At 55.3% G+C, this 17966-nt stretch overlaps 1 protein-coding gene across 5 annotated transcripts in view; it reads left to right on the top strand.

The window, feature by feature from the left end:
* NTRK3 (neurotrophic receptor tyrosine kinase 3) overlaps positions 1 to 17966 on the top strand; it is a 357528-nt gene that overhangs the window by 3429 nt on the left and 336133 nt on the right. The window contains exon 1 of one of the 5 annotated variants that reach the window (XM_077124144.1): positions 31 to 88. The exons of the other annotated variants lie outside the window; for them this stretch is intronic. The gene's annotated coding sequence lies outside the window, so the exon portion shown is untranslated. Of the gene's footprint in view, positions 1 to 30; positions 89 to 17966 lie in introns of those variants that run through there. 5 annotated transcript variants of the gene reach the window in all.

Raw genomic sequence — 17966 nt, 5'->3', positions numbered from 1 at the left:
GCAGGAGGGCGGTGGCTGGAGGGGGGCTGTTAGAAGGAAGATCACGGGGAGAGGATGGCATTGTGTGCTACCTGGGCCAGCGTGCTTGGTAATGGCTTCCAGGCTTGCCGAGCTCTTGGGCTCTTGGCTGGCACTAGGAGCCTCCAGCTAGGTGCTTCCCAGCACCCCAGGGTCCCTGACTTGGTGGGCTCTGGCCTCTTTATTTCTCCTCCCCTCCCCTCCGGCCCTCCCTGGTCATTTGGGGCATTGGTTGCTGTGCTGGGCCCTTGATTCTCAGCCTCTCTAAGGATCAGTGGGAGACCCAGGCATGATGATTACCAAACAAGGGGAGCTAGGATCTGGGCAGGTGAGGGTCAGGTGTCACGGGACTTAGTGAAGTGCCCTAGGAAGGTGCTTAGAGCCCCAGTATTGGACTAGGCCTGAGCGAGGTAGGCAGAGAAGTGAGGGGCCTTGAAGGGAGGCGTGGGATGGGGGTCACAGTCCTGGGGGAAGAGGTCCTTCCAGGCCAAAAGCTGGGACCCTGTAGCCATGGAGGTTGGATCTGCTGGTGGCCTCAGGGTCAGCCCTTGGCTGTGTACCCTGGGGTCCAGGACAGCAGCTCTGCAGCTCCAGTGGGCCCGAGAACTTGACACTTTGGGCAAAACCAGCCCAGCCTGGCCAAGAGCTTGGAGCATGTTTGACCCCTAGAGAGCTGAGCCTGGAGCCTGGGGTGGGTGGGTCCTGGGAGGTGCCCCTGCCTGCCCTGTGAAGCGAAGGGAGGGGCCTGAGCTGTCTCCCTGGGGAGAAACAGCTCTCTCCTTGCTCTGCTGTGTCTTATCTACTGGCTCCTTCCGGCTCTGGGGAGGGACCAGGCCCCCAGCTCTGCTGGCCTTTGGACAGGCGTGTGGGCAGCCTGTAGCCCTCTGATGGGATGGCCTGTGCCAGCATTGTCACGTCCCTGCTGCCTGCCTGGGGCCCCAGTCTCATGTCTTCTGCCTGGTGGCTCCTACTGGGCTGCCGGGTCCCAGTTCCAGCTTCCCTCGGTGGCAGGGAAGGGCTGGTGAAAGAGTGGGGACACGTGGGGCCCACCACCGCTCTGCCCTGACCTGCTGTGGCCTTTTTAGTGGTTCGGAGCCTCTCTGAGCCTAATGCAACCGGGAATTGAGGCACGGGGAGGAATGTCCCTCCTGGCCTGGGCACAGGCTGTCCCAGCCCCAATCAGCACCGCCCGCGGGCTCTGCAGGGCCACTGGAGAGAGCGTCTGAGGGTGCCTCCGGAGGGTTGGGGTCCCCAGGGGAGGGCGGGCGAGAGGGCAGAGGGTGCTGTCAGCCCAGCCCTGGCCCTGGCCGTTCTCCTCTTCCTTCCCTCCCCACCTCTGGAGAGCTTCCGCCCTCCACCCAGGGCTGTGCCTGCCCAGGCGGGGGCCACCCTTGAGAGCGCCTGGGGCTCCAGCCTTTCCCAAGAGGCCTGACCACCCCCCCCACCCCCCCGAGCTCAGGGCAGGGAGGGGTTGTCCTGCAGATTGTTTTTTTAACCTCAAAAAAGGAATGTTTCATATATGGGTTGAAGCTGTAGAAGCATGGAATATAATTAATGCGAGGACTTGGGGTTATCAGGTAAAATGTGTCAGTAGACGAAGCCTACATAATTGAGAATCTGGTGCCTACTGTTGTCGCAACAGAAGGGTTGAGCTGGAGAGGGAGATGGCCTGCTGGCAGGAGAGGCCATCCTGAAGCCCCCTGGCTCCCCTCTCGGCTCTGCTCCAAGGAGGGGCTGATTAACGGGGGGGCAGGCATCGGGCTGGGTGGAGAAGGGGAGCTCTGCCCCCTGCCAGGTTCCCAATGCCTACTTGTCCCTCCTGTGGGTTGGTCTCAAACGCAGCCTCCACGTGCCATCAGGGCTGGCCTTTCTGTCCCCAGGCTGCAGATTCTCCGGCTCTGTTAACAGGGTTCTCGCCGCTGGTTTACATCCTGCTTTCCAGTTAACAGCTGTTGATTTTACATTTGCGACAGCTGCCGGCAGTGCATGAGGAGGGGGTCTTGGTCCCATTTTACAGATGAACGGAGCAGAGCAGCACAACTTTAGGTCTCTGTGATGCACAGAGGGAAAGATCTAGAAGGAGAACACAAGTCTCGTGGCCCTTCTCTGGGGCTCCTCTCGCCGCCGCTCCTCTCTGGTCCAGGCTCCGTTCTCCCCAGGGCCCTTGGCCGCTCGGCTGGACCAGAGGTATTTTCACCCGGAGAGGTTTTCCCTCCCAAGGTGGGAGTGTGCGTCCCTAAGGGGCGTGGGTGGAGGGTGGCTGTGTGACCTGGCGAGTGGGTCTAAGAGGGGCCGGATGGAAACCTGTTGGTGACCAGCTGAGGGACCAGCTGGAGTCCTCTGCCTCTCAGAGCCTCACGGGACTCTACTTTGGGGAACACAAACAACCCTTGTACCCCAGACACATTGGCAGGTTCTCTTAGACGAGAAACCAAAGCAGGAGCTGGACTACCCTGTGGGGCCCTTAGGATCCTCAGATGTGCCTCGGCTCTAGGGCAGGACTCAGCAGCACCCAGAGCTAGGGGGCCGCTGCGGCAGCTCCTCCCTCTCGAGGCCGGCGGTGGCTGGAGACCTCCCTTCTTTGGAGAGGGTGCCCGCTGTTGGTGCAGGTGCCGCCTTCTCCTGGTCCGCCCTGGCTCCTGAGCCAGGCACTTTGTCAAAGCCAGAGCCTCCCCTGTGACTGTCTCCCTCTGGGGTGATGTTTCCAAGTTCAGGGTCCCCGGAGGCAGCCACTAGACGAGGCGGGCAGTCCCAGGGTCCTTGCAGCCCGTGGCCCACACCAAGTAGAAGTAAACTCAGAGAGGGCATCTGCTGAGCCCGATTTCTTCCCTAGCCAGACATCCGAAGCACGGAGGGGCTCTGACGCTGGTTCCTGGGCCTGGCCCCTCCCTAGCTTTGGATAAAGTACTTCCCTCCTTTGGGCTTCAGCGTCCTTATCTGTAAAACGAGGAGAATAATGGCCTGGTAGTGGTGCTCTGTTGACGTTCCTTGCTTTGTATCATACCTGGCAAAATCGTAAGCTGTCGGAATGCAGGGTCACCAGCGACAGCCAGCGTTTTCTGTGCACTTACGTCCTGGACACTGTTCTAGGCCCTTCACAGGCCATCCCGCCCTGCGGCCGCCCCGCAACCCGGGGGATAAGTGCTGCTTTTCATATTACAGGTGGGGAAACTGAGTACAGAGAAAGGACTTGATTATGTTGCAGGTGGGGAAACTGAGTACAGAGAAGGGACTTGATTATGTTGCAGGTGGGGAAACTGAGTACAGAGAAGGGACTTGATTGGCTTAATTTCATGTAGCCAGTAAACGGTAGAGCAATTTCGGTTTAACTGCTAAGCCGTAATGCCTGTACCCTTTTGCTACCTTCTTCTGCATGCTAATATTTTGCACACCTACACACACACATGTGCATGCGTGCGTGAAGGTGTGACTGTTATAAATGACGACTAACTGCTGCTACTACTCAATAGCAATAGAATATAAGGGTAGATGTGCAGGCCTGGAGGATCCTTTATTTTGTAACATGCAAATTCCCTGGTGGGAATTGCCCTGGCTGGGGTTGGAAGGGAAGGCAATGGGATCATTTGGGGTGAGGTGGGGGCCAACACAGGAGTCACAGACCCTACCCGCAGGGGAGGCTTTGGGTCTCTCTCCTGACCTCTTCCCCACTGACAGCTCCACGGAGGCCGAGCCTCAGCCAAGCCCTCTCCCCATGCCTCTAGGCCCACCTCCCGATGTCACGGCCTCAAGGCCAGGTCGTTCCCCACCATCGAGCAGGTGGCAGCTGAGGCTGGCGGGGATTCAGGAAGCTGGTGGCTGGGTCCCAGCCAGCTCCGTTGTGGGCTGAGACAGGGCCAGCAGGACTGTGCCCCTGGCTGCACATGGCCAGAGAGGGCCTGGATGGGAGGGGTGGGGTGGGGAGAGGGCTGGGTGGCTTCTCCCAGATGGAGCTTTGGGTACCAGGGCTGCTTCTGGATGCAGAGCAAAGGGGCGGCTGTCTGAAATGCCGGGCAGCTAGTATAGAGCTGGAAGCTGGCGTTCAGAGCATCTCTCCTGGAGGGCGGATTCCAAGTCTGCCTGGGTCTACCTTTCCCCCTTTTTCAAGTGAGCAGCCTCTACTGCCCCCGTGCCCCATTCCCCATGAAAGCATCGTCTGTCCTCTTGCAGGGATGCAACTGTGGGAGGGCACCTCGGGCATGGAGATGGCTACAGTTGTCCCCATGGAGGGAGCTGGGGTGTCCTGCAGCGCACCTAACACGGGGTGGGGGGCCCGGTGTTAGTGCAAACGCTCGTTTTTGCGGCCGCTTGGCCAAATGCGTCTGCCAAGTCGTAAAACCTCTTTGGGCCTCAGTTGCCACTTCTGGGAGTTGGGATCTCCAGGCTGGCTCCCTCGCGGGGTCACTGTGGGATCAACAGGGACATATTCGATGGGGCGTTGTAGACAATCAAGTACCATGTTGGCTGTTTCTGGGGACACTTGGGAGGAGTTTTGGGTTGGGAAGATCCAGACTCCGAGCCATAAATCGTTAAACCTGGAAAGGGTCTCAGAAATACTCTGGGACAAATCATCCAGTTCTACAGATGAGGAACTTGGGGCCCCCGAGAAGTGACTTGACTTGGTTCCGTCACCCAGTGTGTTCCTGGCACAAGCCAGCCCAGAACACTGGGCCTGCCACCAGCTGTGCTGTCCGCCCCCCTGCCCTCTGTGGTGTCCGCTTGGGAGCCGAGGGCCTTGGACTGTGGCAGGGGCAGGGAGAGGCGTGTGGTTCTTTGGAGAGCCCTCTGCTCCCTGCTGAGAGAGGGAAAGGGTGAAGGCAGCTAGCTTAGATTTGCAGTCAGAATCCTGGCTGCCTCCCACGGTAAACTGGGTGTCTCTGGGGTCTCTGTGCACGCAGAAGTGCATCTCCCACGCCCTGCGCACGCACAAGGGCATCTCCCGTGCCCTGTGCCCATCAGGTCTGAGGTCCTGGTAAACAAACCCTGAAGACTTGGCTCCCTGCCTGCCGAGATGGTCTGCGCCTAGACCCGCAGTGGCCGCCAGAGGGCAGCGCCGCGCACGAGGCGGGCGCGGCTGCCGGCGCGGCGGGGTGGGCTGCGCGCGGCTGCGGGCGCTGAGGGTCTTGGTGGGGAGCGGGGCTCTCCCCTGGGCGTCGCCTGGCTCAGCACAACTGGCCTCCCTCCATCGTGTCCCTCCGCCCAGCGAGGGGAGGGTCGCGGACCTGGTCTCTGTGGCCCCCCCGTGGCTTCCTCGCCAAGATGACCAGGACAGCACCCAGGCTGGACCGAGGTCTGCTGGGAGCGCAGGGAGGGTCCGTGCATGGAGGGGTGCAGAGGGAGGGGTGGGCTGGAGTTCCTGCCCAAGGAGAGTGCGCGGCCTTGTTGGGGACACCGACAAGCTGACAGGTGGTTACGCTGTGGGGGTCAGCCACGGCAAGAGTGAGCTCTCTGCACCCCAGGCTGTCCGATGATACCCCGGCTTAGAAGTCACTAAGCACAAAGCAGCTGCTCTAAATGTCAGGTGCTGCCGCGTACCAGAGCTGAGATCTCGGGTCAGTGTCTCAAATGCCCTAGACCCCGGCTCTGCCCTCAGAGGTCACGGTGTGAAGCGGTGGCTGCGAAACTGCCTTGCCAGTCACAGTATCGGGCCCTGCCCCGGGACAGCTGGGTTTCGCTGCTTCTTCCCTGAGTCCCTGGGCCCTTCTCTCTCTGCTCCCGTCAGGCCCGGGTCCGAGCAGGTGCCGCCTTCTCCCATGTGCTGGCTGGCCTGGGAACCCGCCTTTCCCCACTGCTGCGGTCAGCAGCCTCAGAGCCCGGGTGCGCCTGTGTCGGGTTGGGGTGGGGAATCCTGGGTTTATGGACCTTGCGGTCCTGTCCTGGGCCGCCACAGGCCAGTTCTGATGTGGTCAGTCCTTTCCCCCCTCCTTATTTTTCATGTGTTTTTTAAGGCTGATCATGTCAAGGGCAGGGATGAAGCTATGCTTATAGCCCTCCCGCTGGGCCAGAGGTCATTTGCATGTACAGTCACACTTACTGGTGGCAGCTGCTAAGTACCGCTTCAGGTCACGCAGTCACGCATCTGCCTCTCACGGCTGTGTGAATCTGGGCTGACTGCTTAACCTTTTGGACCCTCAGTTTCCTCATCTAGAAAATGGAGATTATAAACCCCCTTAGGATACAATCTCACTGTAAGATCTCAGTGAGAATGTGCACGCATGCGTGTGTAAAACTCTTAACGCTTGTTCTCTCACACGCCTTTCCTCTCCCTTCCCTTTCCCACACTCCAGAATCTCATCCACGCACGCCTGAATAATTTTTATGGCCCTCATCTCTTCCTCTTCTAGCCTCTCCTTCATCCTTCACACTCTGACAGATCACTCTTCTAATACAGCATGTGCAGTTAGCACAACTCCTGTGCCAGAGCTTTCCAGTGGCTCTTTGAGGGGCAGCTCAGAGTGGTGGGAAGAGTAGCAGCTTCTTTGGTCAGACAACCTTTGGTTTAAATCCTGTCTCTGTCCCTGTATGAGCTTAGGCAAGTTACTTTACATCTCTGAGCCGAAGCTTCCTCAGCTGAAAAGCTGGGCTAACTATAACCCTCTTTAATAGGGCAGATGTGAAGGTTAAGTGAGATGGCGGCCCATGATCCATGCATGGAGGCCGAGCTGGCAGAGGGCATGAGGGGAGTCCCTAAGAGGTGCTAGGCAGTGACGTTCCGATTCTTTGGAGATTGGGCTTGCAGGGAAGGATACAACAGGAACTGGCACCTGGGCCAAGGCTGAAGGTGGGCAGCAGAAGGGCCAGGAGGATCCATATTAGGACAAAGTGACAGTGGTTGAGCACACGTCTGCCACAAGGACAAGAAGCTTGTGAGGGTTCCCCACCCTCCCCAGGAGTTTGGATACCAGGAATCTCCATCCAGGACATCTCAGTAGCATCTGACCCCTGCAGATGCTGCCCCGTGTGGTTTTACGGCTATCCTTGCCCCATGCAGCTTCCCAGTCACTAGCTGATTCCTGTCTGGTGAATGTAGTTGACCAAGCCTGGCAGCCATAGACGGGGCTCCAGGACCAACCTTTGCAGAAATAATTTAGAAATCCAATGGAATGGAAGTGACTGTGGATCTCTAAGTCCCTTCTAACCCTCCTTGAGAGCCTCTGGAGTATAGTCATCCTAGTTCCATGTTCAGCCACCAGAGGGCACTAGACCATGATTTCTGCAGGAAGGGAGGGACTGTTTGACCTAATGGGATTGTGGCATTGATGAAAGTCTGACCTGTACGTGGTTTCTTTCCAGTTGCGAGCATCTGAGGGTCATGACAAAACAATTCTATGTAACCAGAGCCCAGAACACTGAATCTGAGATCTCTAGGGAGGCTGAACTGCTAGTGGAAAGAAAGTTTATGGAATTTGACATCCAACTGGAGTACCAATGCTTAACCTCCTATTTGCTTATTTTTTTAAACTTTGAATAAGTTACTTAATTTCTCTGGATCTCATTTTCTTCACCTGCCAAGTAAGGCGTTATTGGAAAGTGTTGCTGTCAGGATTAAATTACATGATGCGCAGAGAGTGTCTGGAACATGGCGGATACTCACTGATTGTCCATCTGTTCCAGGGAGGGAGGATGAAGTTAGGACATAGTGCAGGAAATGTATCTAGGATCCTGTCTGCTTGGTGGGGTCATTTTACTTCCCCTGCTCTATGGTTTCTATTCAGTGGGGGTAGCAGTGACACCCAGTGGCTGGAATGAAGAACAGCAAGTGTATTCCGCTGGTAATCGCAGAGTGGCAGGTGATGGTAGGGACCCACTGGGGAGTTGTTTGGTGCTCTCGGGGTCAGTTGAGGCTGAACCTGGGTCAGGGGACGTTGGCTCCAGAGGATCCATCAATGGAATGCCTCCTCTTCAAATGTTAGTGCCTGGAGATGTTTCTCTGAGGGTGTTGGTTTGATGATGGCTATTGGAATGTTTTTTTTGGTCTGGGCCAATGGTGTGAGGTCAAAGCTGGATAAAAGATACATGCAACTATTAACTTCATTGTAGCCAGTCACTCCTGGCATCTAGCCAGAGCCTTTCTGGTGTTTTCCTTGGTGCTGCTCTTTTTGAGATGTTTTAATATACCATCAACCTGGTTGGCTTCAGCCAAGAGATTCAAGTTTTCTGAGTTTTGGTATGTTTATTTGGATGATGTGGGGTTGGGCTGGTTGACTGGGAATCCTCTTTCAGCCCGAATGGGCACTTCAGACATCGTTTCATGCACTTTGCTGTGTGTGTGTGTGTGTGTGTGTGTGCGTGTGTGTGTGTGTGTGTACCTGGTGGGAAGGGAGGGTAATGATAATTGCCAAGCTTCAGGCTTTCCTGGTGCAGAAACTCCAGCCTGGAGAAGGGAGAACACTTTGATCAGTGCACCTGTGGCTCCAAAGCTGGAACTGGGGATATCTCTGGCTCCTCGACTTCTGCAGCCTCTGCATTTATTCACCTGAGATCCAGGAGGGAGTGTTGGCAGACGTGCCAGGCTCAGGAAGTTATTTAATATCAGCTTTGCTCCAGATTGTGTTTCTGACTCCCTGCCACCTCTTAAGTGGCAGTCATTTTAACAAATGTGGCGATAAGACACCAAGTGCCAAATAACAGAAGTGGGGAAGGGGCAGGTGGTATGGAGGAGGGGTGGGCTTTACTCCCTTGGCAAAACCCTGCTCTCGAGGGACCTGGGGGTGAGGGGATAATGGTAGAGGAGCTAGGGCCCCTCCTGAAGCCCCTGTCGATCAGGAGAAGAGGTGGAGCTCTGCAGAAAGAAATGTCCAGTTTTGGGGGCCTGGGGCCTGGGGCTGCAGGCTTTCCCTGCTCAAAAGAGGGCCCTGTGTCCCCTGGGGGCTTCTGGTTCTTCTGTCTCTGGGGCAGGCCCTATGTTCCATTTTGCAAGGGACTGCCTCCCGAGGGCATGGCTGACAGCTCGCGGAGCCTGGTCCTGGCGCATGTTCTGCCCGTGGTGAGGGCTGTGCCATACCTGCACCGGGACTGGGGTGCCCAGGTGGCCGCCTGCCTGCCCTGTTGCCTGCCAAGGCCCGACCTAGTACCTGCACTATTGAGGCGAGATGGGCAGACGCTCCAGCAGGGTGAGGAGGGGGTGGGTAGGGGAGGAGAGGAGGCCACCTTTGTCAACCTGGCACCTGGCCCCAGCCCCTACTGGGGCCCAATCAGGAACAAATAAAAACTCCCCCACCCTGAGTTTAGAGTTGAATAGGAGAGGCAGGCTTTAGGCCCTTAGGCCACTGCTGAGAGGACTGTCTTCAGGGGAGCAGCAGCAGAATTTTAGAAAATGCATTTCCTGGAGAAGTTTGAAGGCAAATGCATATAAGGGAAAATGTGGCTTCCTAGGATGGAGCAGGCTGCGCTTTTTCTAAAATTGAGATTTAGACATTCTAACGTGACCTGTTCTGGGTCCACTGAAGGTGGGCGACAGTGGAGCGGGTTGTAGAGACCTCGCCCCCCGGCCATGGACTCGATCCGTTGTCCGTGACTGTTGCCCACAGGAGGCCCCGCGGTGCTTTAGGAGAAGCAGCTGGAAGGTAGGAGAGCAGAGTCCCCTTTCTTCTGTCACCTTCTGGCCGCGTGAGACAAAGAATTGGGGGCAAGTAGTTCATCTGCAAGGTGACCCTGGGAAGCCTAGGAGGGAGGGAGTGGGGGAGAGAGGCGGGAAGGGAAGGGGCCCGTTCCCACAGGCCAGGGTCCTGGGAGGAGCATCAGAAGGGTGCTTGGGGGAGAGCCTGCCTACCCCAGGTGCTGGGGGGAGGTGAGCTGGGGCGGCGGGAGTGCCCCGGGGGGGATGGGGAGATGCTCCGCATGGAAGGTCAGGCCCAGCTCCCTAACACTCTCCCTGACCAGTTGCTGGGGCTGCCCTCTGCCCCCTGCCCTTTGTCCTTTGCCCCTGGCTGGGAACCTGCCCCGTCCCATCTTTTCTCCAGCACAAAGCCTCACACCTCACTGATCCATGTACTGATGTTACTTCTCAGGGTCATTTCCTGCCTCCAGAGAACCTGGGCCCTCTTCCCCACCCCTTCGTCTCCCCCAGCCCAGGTGTAAGCTGTGTCCACCACCCCGGCTAGCTCGTGCTCATGCCCTCCACCCCTCAGTCACTCCTGCATTCCCCTGTTGGCCCTGCGGTCCCGTTGGGTGCACCCTGGCCTTGGGGCTCCACCTGCTGCCCTCCTCTGTGGCCGTCCCCACCTGCACAGGCTCACGGGACAGGAGAGGGAGATGCTGGGGCTCTTTCCTGGGTGGCACTAGGGTCATTACATGTGCACCCTCACACCTGTGTGTGCCTTTCATCCATGCATCACCATCAGTGTCTCCTGGCCATCCACGGGCCACACAACAGAGAGGGTGTGTGTGCTTGTGTTTTCTGGAGAGCAGAACCTCGTGATTCCTAAACTTGAGCATGCGGCCCCTCACCTGGAGGGCTTCTCACCTGGAGGGCTTCTCACCTGGGGGCTTCTCACCTGGGGGCTTCTTTCCTGGGGGGCTTCACACCTGGGGGTTTCTGACCTGGAGGGCTTCTCACCTGGAGGCGTCTCACCTAGAAGTTTTCTCACTTGGAGGCTTCTCACCTGGGGGGCTTCTCACCTGGAGGCTTCTCACCTGGGGCCTCTCACCTGGGGGCCTTTCACTTGGGGGGTTAGCTGAAGCCCGACTGCTGGGTTGTACCTGGAGTTTCTGATTCTCTGGGTCTGGGGGTGCCTGTGAACTCACATTTCTAATAAGGTCCCCAGTGCCGCTGGCATCGCTGTTCTGGGGCCGAGTGAGAGAATGTCTGCTCACATCAGTAGCTTTCAGGCCCTGCCCCCTGGAAGGGCTCCATCCGTGTGGCGTCCTGCAGACGATGGGGAGGGGTGAAGTTTCCCCAGATGTCTCTGCAACATCGCCTTCTGGAAGGACACGGCCCTCTCCCCACGTGCCCACAGGGCACACCCTGGGGCCAGGCTCTCTCGCTTCCCCTCCCACCTCATCTCTCTGCACCACAAATGTGGCGCTGACCTGGCCCTGACTTCCACCGACACCCACCTTGTCCCCAGGGCCGGGCTTGACCTAAAGCGTCCCTTGGCCTCTGCGACCCACACGTAGCAGGGAACTGAAAACACAGTGCTGCTTTTCCGAGTGCCCTGCCGGACTCAGGTGGATTCTTTGTAACTGTCTGGGAGGCAGGGAGGGTCCTTCCACCACCGTGCCTCAAGAGCCTTAGCTGGCTCCCAGCTGCCCCAGGGTAAAGCCACGACTCCGCTCTGTGGCAGCCAGAGCCATTCCAGCTCAGGCTGCAGCATCTCTCTGGAAACTTGTCTCCACAGCCCCCCATGGAAAGCAACCTCCCCAGCCAGACTGACCTACTGTCCATTCCCTAAACATCGTCAGGCTTTTACCACCCTCAGACCTTTGGCCCCGCTGAACCCACAGCCAGGAAGCCCTCCCTCTTCCCCTGCTCACCCACGGGGCCGTGTTCATTGCAGCGTGCACAAGGGCGAGACAGCTGGAAACAAGCGAGAGTGTCATGGGGAGGGGAGGAGGCACATGCGCGTGCCATATCCATAAGACGGAACACTATAGCAGCTACAGTAAAGACGTGGTTCGGCATGTAGCAACTTGGCTATGTTTTGAAAACATGACGCTGATGAGAAAAATAACTTGCAGAGTGTCATACATCACATGTAAGTTAAAAAACCCAGTGAGCAATATAATGTATTGTTTATGGGCACAGATATGAAGTAAAAAGATAAAAACACAGACTGGGTACAAACCAATTTCACGATAGCCTTGGCTTCCAGGAGAAGGGAGAGGAGAAGAAATATACAGGGGACTCTTGAATTTTATCTGTGGTATTTTCCTTCTCTTATATATATTTTTAAGATCTTAGCATATGACAAAATGGTAGTAGGTATTAGTTCTAGGTGACAGGAAAATAGGTTTTTGGTATATCATCCTTTGTTTTTTCTCTTATTTTTAAAAATGACTCAAGAAGCCCTAAGCAGTGAAAAGACGATTGTACCTACTCCATTTGTAACTCAAAAACAGTATTAAATTATAAAAAGTACTTGTGCATCTATTGAAAGTCAAATAGAGTCTTCTTTAGATTTTCTGAGTACAGAGTCTGCAGAAGTTTACGCAAGCTGCGTTCTTCTCCTGTTTCGGTGCCTCTTCTCCACTGGTTCCCTGAGCCTCTGCTGGGTCTGCCTTCCGAGCGGGCAGTCCTGGGGAGGGCAAGCGGAGGCGGACAAAGGGAAGGCTGCACACACGCGCGTGCCCATTCTGAGAAGGGCGCACGAGGACCGTCGTCTGATTGTTTTCTGTTTAGGAGAGCACAGGTGTACATGAGCAAAATGGCTCACACATCAAGTGCAATTTTCACTCTCTCATTTGTTAGTTAATTAACTAATTAATCAATTATTTCAACAGCCACGAGTGAGCACGTTTCTTGTGGTAGCCATCAAGCTTGGCTTGTTGGGGTTTGCAGAAAAGAAAGACTTCTTCAAAGGGCATGCCAGAAAACAAGGTTATGGAATTGCCATCCTTGGGGCTTGTAAATAATTAGGATTTCCCCATGCCATCATTTTATTATGACAATTTAAAAACATACAGAAGGGTTGGAACTTTTACAGTGGGTATCCCTATACCCACGGCTTAGAGTCTACCATTCATATTTTATTCTACTTGCTATATCCCATGGTCCATCCATCTGTCCATCCCTCAATCCCTCACTCCACCCAGCAGTCCATCGTGTGTGCCTGATGCATTTCAAAGTGAATCGCAGGCGCCGGTATACTTCCCCCTAAATACTTTAGCGACACTGTCATTAAGCTAACATTTGATACGTGTTTGCATTGCTTTCTTTGAGGCGGTATTTATGTTCAGTGACATGCACAGAATTTAGGTGTACGTTCTCTGGGTTTTGACTAATGCAAACAGCTGTGGTGCACCCCAAACCATCAAGACTCAGAGTGTTGCCTCCACCCCGGAAGCCTCCCTGATGCCCCTTCTCGGTCCGTCTCTACCTGCCCCCCGCACCCGCCACCAGAGGAAAGTGTGCTGTTCTTTCACCAGGGAGTAGTTTTGCCTGCTCGGCCACTTCCTATGAACGGAGCCATCATCATGTGTTTAGCGAAAATGCTCCTGAGGACCATCACGCTGCTGGAGACATGAGTGGTCTGTCCCTTTTAGCTGCTGAGTAGTATCCCACCCTGCGTCCACGTCTCTTCTCTCTTCGGAGCCCTGGGCTGTCTCCAGTCGGCCTGTTGTGAATGGAGCTGCTGGGAACCCTCTTGTACAGATCTTCCTGTGAATACGCACGGTGATTTCTCTTGGGCCACTCTCTGGGAGTGGACTTTCTGAGGTTTATGATAAGTTTGTGTTTAACTGGATGAGAAGCCACCAAGCTCTTTTCAAAGGTGTCGTGCCAGTTTACACGCTCGCGCTCATTTTGATTGCTCTCACTAGCACGGACATACTGCCGTGATCTTCAAAACAGGTCCTATAGTGCCGTTATCCTGCAGGCGGGGAGAAGGAAGCTCAGCTGCTGGTGGCAGAGCTGGGTTCTGTCTGGCCCCATGCTGGTGGGGTTCCCATGATGCCTGCCGTTGTGGGCGTCTCTCACAGAGGCAGGGCTGGTGCGGGCAGGCAGGGTAGGTGGCTGACCTCCCAGTGTCCCCAGTCCTGCCCCGCTTAGGGCCCCTGCTCTCCCTGACCCTGTGAAAGCCAGGTCCAGATGGGTGTTCGGTCTTTGTGGCAGAGCTGGGCCCCTGGGCAGGTCTTATCCAGGCTGGGGCTGCAGTGATCTGGACGGACAGATGCCCAACGCCTTTGGCTTACGTCTCCCACCTGAGATGATTTAATTGGAGCCCTGCTTGCTGAGTGCTCAAAACATGGGGTGTGGAGAGAGCTCCGGGCCCCGGGTGTGCAAGTGCTCTGAGTGTGCCCATAGTCTGGGTATGTACATAGTCTGTGCACATATTCTAAGTGTGAATGTGCTCTGAGTGTGCATATACTTTGGGTATGCACATGCTCTGAGTGTGCACATGCTCTGAGTGTTCACGTACTCTGGGTGTGGATGTATTCTGGGTGTGCACATACTCTGGGTGTGCGTATACCCTGAGTGTGCACGTACTCTGTGTATGCATGTACTCCGGGTGTACATGTACCGAGTTTGCACATACTGCGGGTGTGCACGTACTCTGGGTGTGCATGTACTCTGAGTGTGCACGTACTCTGGGTGTGCACGTACTCCGGGTGTGCACGTACTCCGAGTGTGCATGTACTCTGAGTGTGCATATACTCTGAGTGTGCATATACTCTGGGTGTGCTGAGCAGGAGGCCGTGATGGTCAGCCAGCCCACAGACTGGCGGGGACCTCGGATGGAGACCCAGACAGGCCCCTTGTGCGGGGGGGGAGGTACGGTACACGGGATGCGCACAGTTTCTGGCTTGGGGCCTTACAGTTCCGTGGGCAGGATCATTGGTGTATATGGAAGCAAAGGGATTGCTGTGGTATGTCAGAGAACAGTTAGCACTGAGAAGGAGCTACCCAGTGGTGGGATACGAAGCCGCTGGGATGAAGAGGCAACTTTGGTGTGTGTTTGGGGCAGGGCGGGCTCTGGGAGGGACCGTCCCCCTCAGACCTGAATTCCGAGCAGGAGCTCGGGCTGCCTGGAGCTCTGAAGGCAGACATCCAGGCCCATGGCATCGCCTCCGAGGCGGGGACAGAGTAGGTGCGCATGGGAGAGAAAGAAAAGGTGGGGTGGGTCGAGAGAAGGAGTGGGATGAGCAAGGGGGAGAGGCGAGAGCGGAGGGGCTGGCGGGGCGCGGACCAGGCAGGGCTTTGCAGACTGCGGGACAGGCATCCGCTTCAATCCTCACGAAATGGGAAGCCCTGGAGGGTTTTCCTTTCTAAGCAGGATGTGATCTGACCTGCACCGTAAGTGATGGGGGCGGTAGGTGTGCTGCAGGGTCCCACCAGCCCTCCAGGCTTGGCACCCAGAGAAGGCTCCCAGGGAACGGGCGCCCGAGCTGGGACCTGAAGGGGCAGGTGGTGTGGACCCATGTGGGGAGGCCGTGCTGGGCGGAGGGCTGCGGGAGCAAGCCCCGAATGGAGCAAACCTTTAAGGAGCAGAAGGGCGCTCATGCTGGTGGGGAAGCGGGTAGGGCCGGTCCTGCAAACTCCAAGGGGTTTGGGGTCCCATGGGGGCAGCCGTGGGGTCTTGGGGGACTCGCTTGTGGTCGCGCTTCTCTCTGTCCTGCTGCGCTCAGTGTCGTGTAGGAGCAACGAATGAATGAGTGAGTGAATGAGGAACGCTCATGCTGGGACCTGGGTGGCTGTGGGGCTCTCTGAAGGTCAGGGGAGATGGGGAGCGCATTGGGCCCTGAGAGGGGCGACGGGCTCAGAGCTCGTCACCTCTGGCCCAGAAATCCAGGCCGCCTGACCGGAGGAAGGGGCAGCGGTTCTGGCCCTCGCCGGTCAGCGAGGAAGGCCTGGCCCCGCCTCAGAGGCGCCGAGGTGCCTGGTGGCAGAAGGGAATTCCGGCTTAGGAATGCCACTTGCTAAAATATATTTGTTTATTCAGAGATTTAATTAACATGTTTAAATATTAAAGAGTAAACATCGTGTGTCTAGTGGGACTCAACATTTACCAACAGGAGTTCTGACTTGTTTAATTATTCTTGTTCTCTGGGCCCTAACAGTTGTGTTTCCAGCTCTGGGGAGCATGGTAGGTTCTCCCTGGATGAGGTGGGGAGGTGGGCAGATGGGAGCAGGGAGTCAGGAGGGGAAGCAAGGGGAAGGAGGGAAGAAGGGAGGGACGGAAGATAAAGGGCAGGAGGGGACGGCTGGAGGGGTGGAGGGTTTCCTAAAAAAGTGGAGCTGTCCAGGCCAAAGAAATGCAGATGCTGTATTTGGTCTGTGCAGGGGGTGGAGAGAACTTGGGAGTTTTAGGAGAGAGGGATCAGGTTCAGATTAAGAAGGCTGCTGAGAACCAGGAAGTCTTGGGGGGAAATCTCTACAGCACGGAGCTTGGAGGGCCTGTTTCAGGGTGCTGATTTTTGTGGGGTGCACTTTCTTAGTGACGTCTACAGGGTACGTCTCCTACAACGCCGCTGCCTTCTCAGGCAGGGGAGAACCTGGGCCACCAGTGCAGCGAGAAGCTGTGACACTAGAGGTGTTTTACAAGTGAGCTGCATTCTGAGATCTCTGCAAATGAAGTCCTGGATGCTGAGAGATTACACCGGGGTTATTTATTGGCAATGCGCTCTACGGTTTTAATTTTTTCTTTTTGCTTATTCAGGCTTTAGCTCCAGAGGAAAATAGCCTGGGGTTGCTCCGAAATAGATTCTCTCTGCCCCATTAACTTATTCAGTGAGTTTAATGGTCCTTTTTCCCCTTAGCCTTGAAGCCATCATTAAAAGGCAGAGATTTATAAAAGCAGAGATACTGAGCTTTAGTCAAACTTTTGCTCCGGGCTTGGGGACAGGTGAGGGCAGGGGCAGCTGGACCCCCGTTTGGTCCGGCTGCTGGGAGTTTAGTCCCCAGGTAGCTCCTAATCCTTGAAGGTTCTAGGTTGGGTGGACGGACGGTTTCCTGGGTGCTTGGGGTAGGGAAACCTCCCTTCTTGAAGGGAGGAGTGGTGCCCGAGTTTTCCCAGCTCACACTTAGCTGGGAAAGAGCTGGGAAAACTTAACATCCTGGAGCGTGTCTGAAACTCAGGGCCTGACCTCCTTTGTCCTCAGTTGGTCTCTGAGGTGGTTTCTTGCTCCAGCCCGTTGCGCCTCCCTCCCTCAGCAGCTCACCACCACGTCTGGGTGAAAGTTCCCAAAACTTATCTCTTCAGAAGCCACTTCACCGAGGGACCGACTTGGCAAGGGCCAAGTCACTGGAAGCCAAGGGACTGGAGGGCCAGTTGCCCAAATGACCACTGAGCCAGTCGCCAACATGCTGGCAGGTATTTCACCAAAGGCTTGTTTGCTGATGTTTAATTGTCCAAATTCGCCCACACTTCGAGAAATGATTGTGGAACCAAGCCAGGTCGAGCTGGTCTGATCTAGGGAGCCAGCACGTCCGCTGTTCAAGAGCAGGCGGGTGCCACAAGAGAGGAAGCCCCAGAACAAAGGGTGTGGGCTTCCGAAAATGTGAAGGGGGCGGTGTCAGGCATGTCTCTTGATGGACAGCTGGGGTTCGGATAGGGAGAAAGGCGGGTTTGGAGCGGGAGGGAGGCAAACGGGGGACATTTTGGGCTGAAGGGGCAGCCTAAGGCACAGAGTGCCCAGAGGGTTTGAGGAAATGCAAGGACCCCAGTGCCAGTTGCACCAGACTGAAGAGACCTTGGAGGAGCAGCGGGTGGTGGGGGTGGGGGCCTCGGGACTGCCCTGCTGGGGTGGGTGGGCACCGCAAAGCTGGGGCATTTGTTCTTTATTGGATCAGTGTTGGCTCTGTTAACAGAAGGTTGTCCTGAGAAGGACTATCTTTTTTTTTTTTTTTTTTTTAATTTTTTTTATTAATAAAAAAAGAAAAGAAATTAACACAACATTTAGAAATCATTCCATTCTACACATGCACTCAGTAATTCTTAGTATCATCACATAGATGTATGATCATCATTTCTTAGTACATTTGCATCGATTTAGGAAAAGAACTAGCAAAACAGCAGAAAAAGATATAGAATGTTAATATAGAGAAGAGAATTAAAATAATAATACTAATAAAAAATATATATAAAAAAAGGAAAAAGAAAAAAACAAAAACAAAAGATACAAACAAACAAAAAACCATATTTCAGGTGCAGCTTCATTCAGTGTTTCAACATAGTTACATTACACTTAGGTATTATTGTGCTGTCCATTTTTGAGTTTTTGTATCTAGTCCTGTTGCACAGTCTGTATCCCTTCAGCTCCAATTACCCATTATCTTACCCTGTTTCTAACTC

Source organism: Tamandua tetradactyla, chromosome 12 (assembly GCF_023851605.1).
Source record: "Tamandua tetradactyla isolate mTamTet1 chromosome 12, mTamTet1.pri, whole genome shotgun sequence".
NCBI lineage: Eukaryota > Metazoa > Chordata > Mammalia > Pilosa > Myrmecophagidae > Tamandua > Tamandua tetradactyla.
This window is presented reverse-complemented; position numbering and strand designations above follow the sequence as displayed.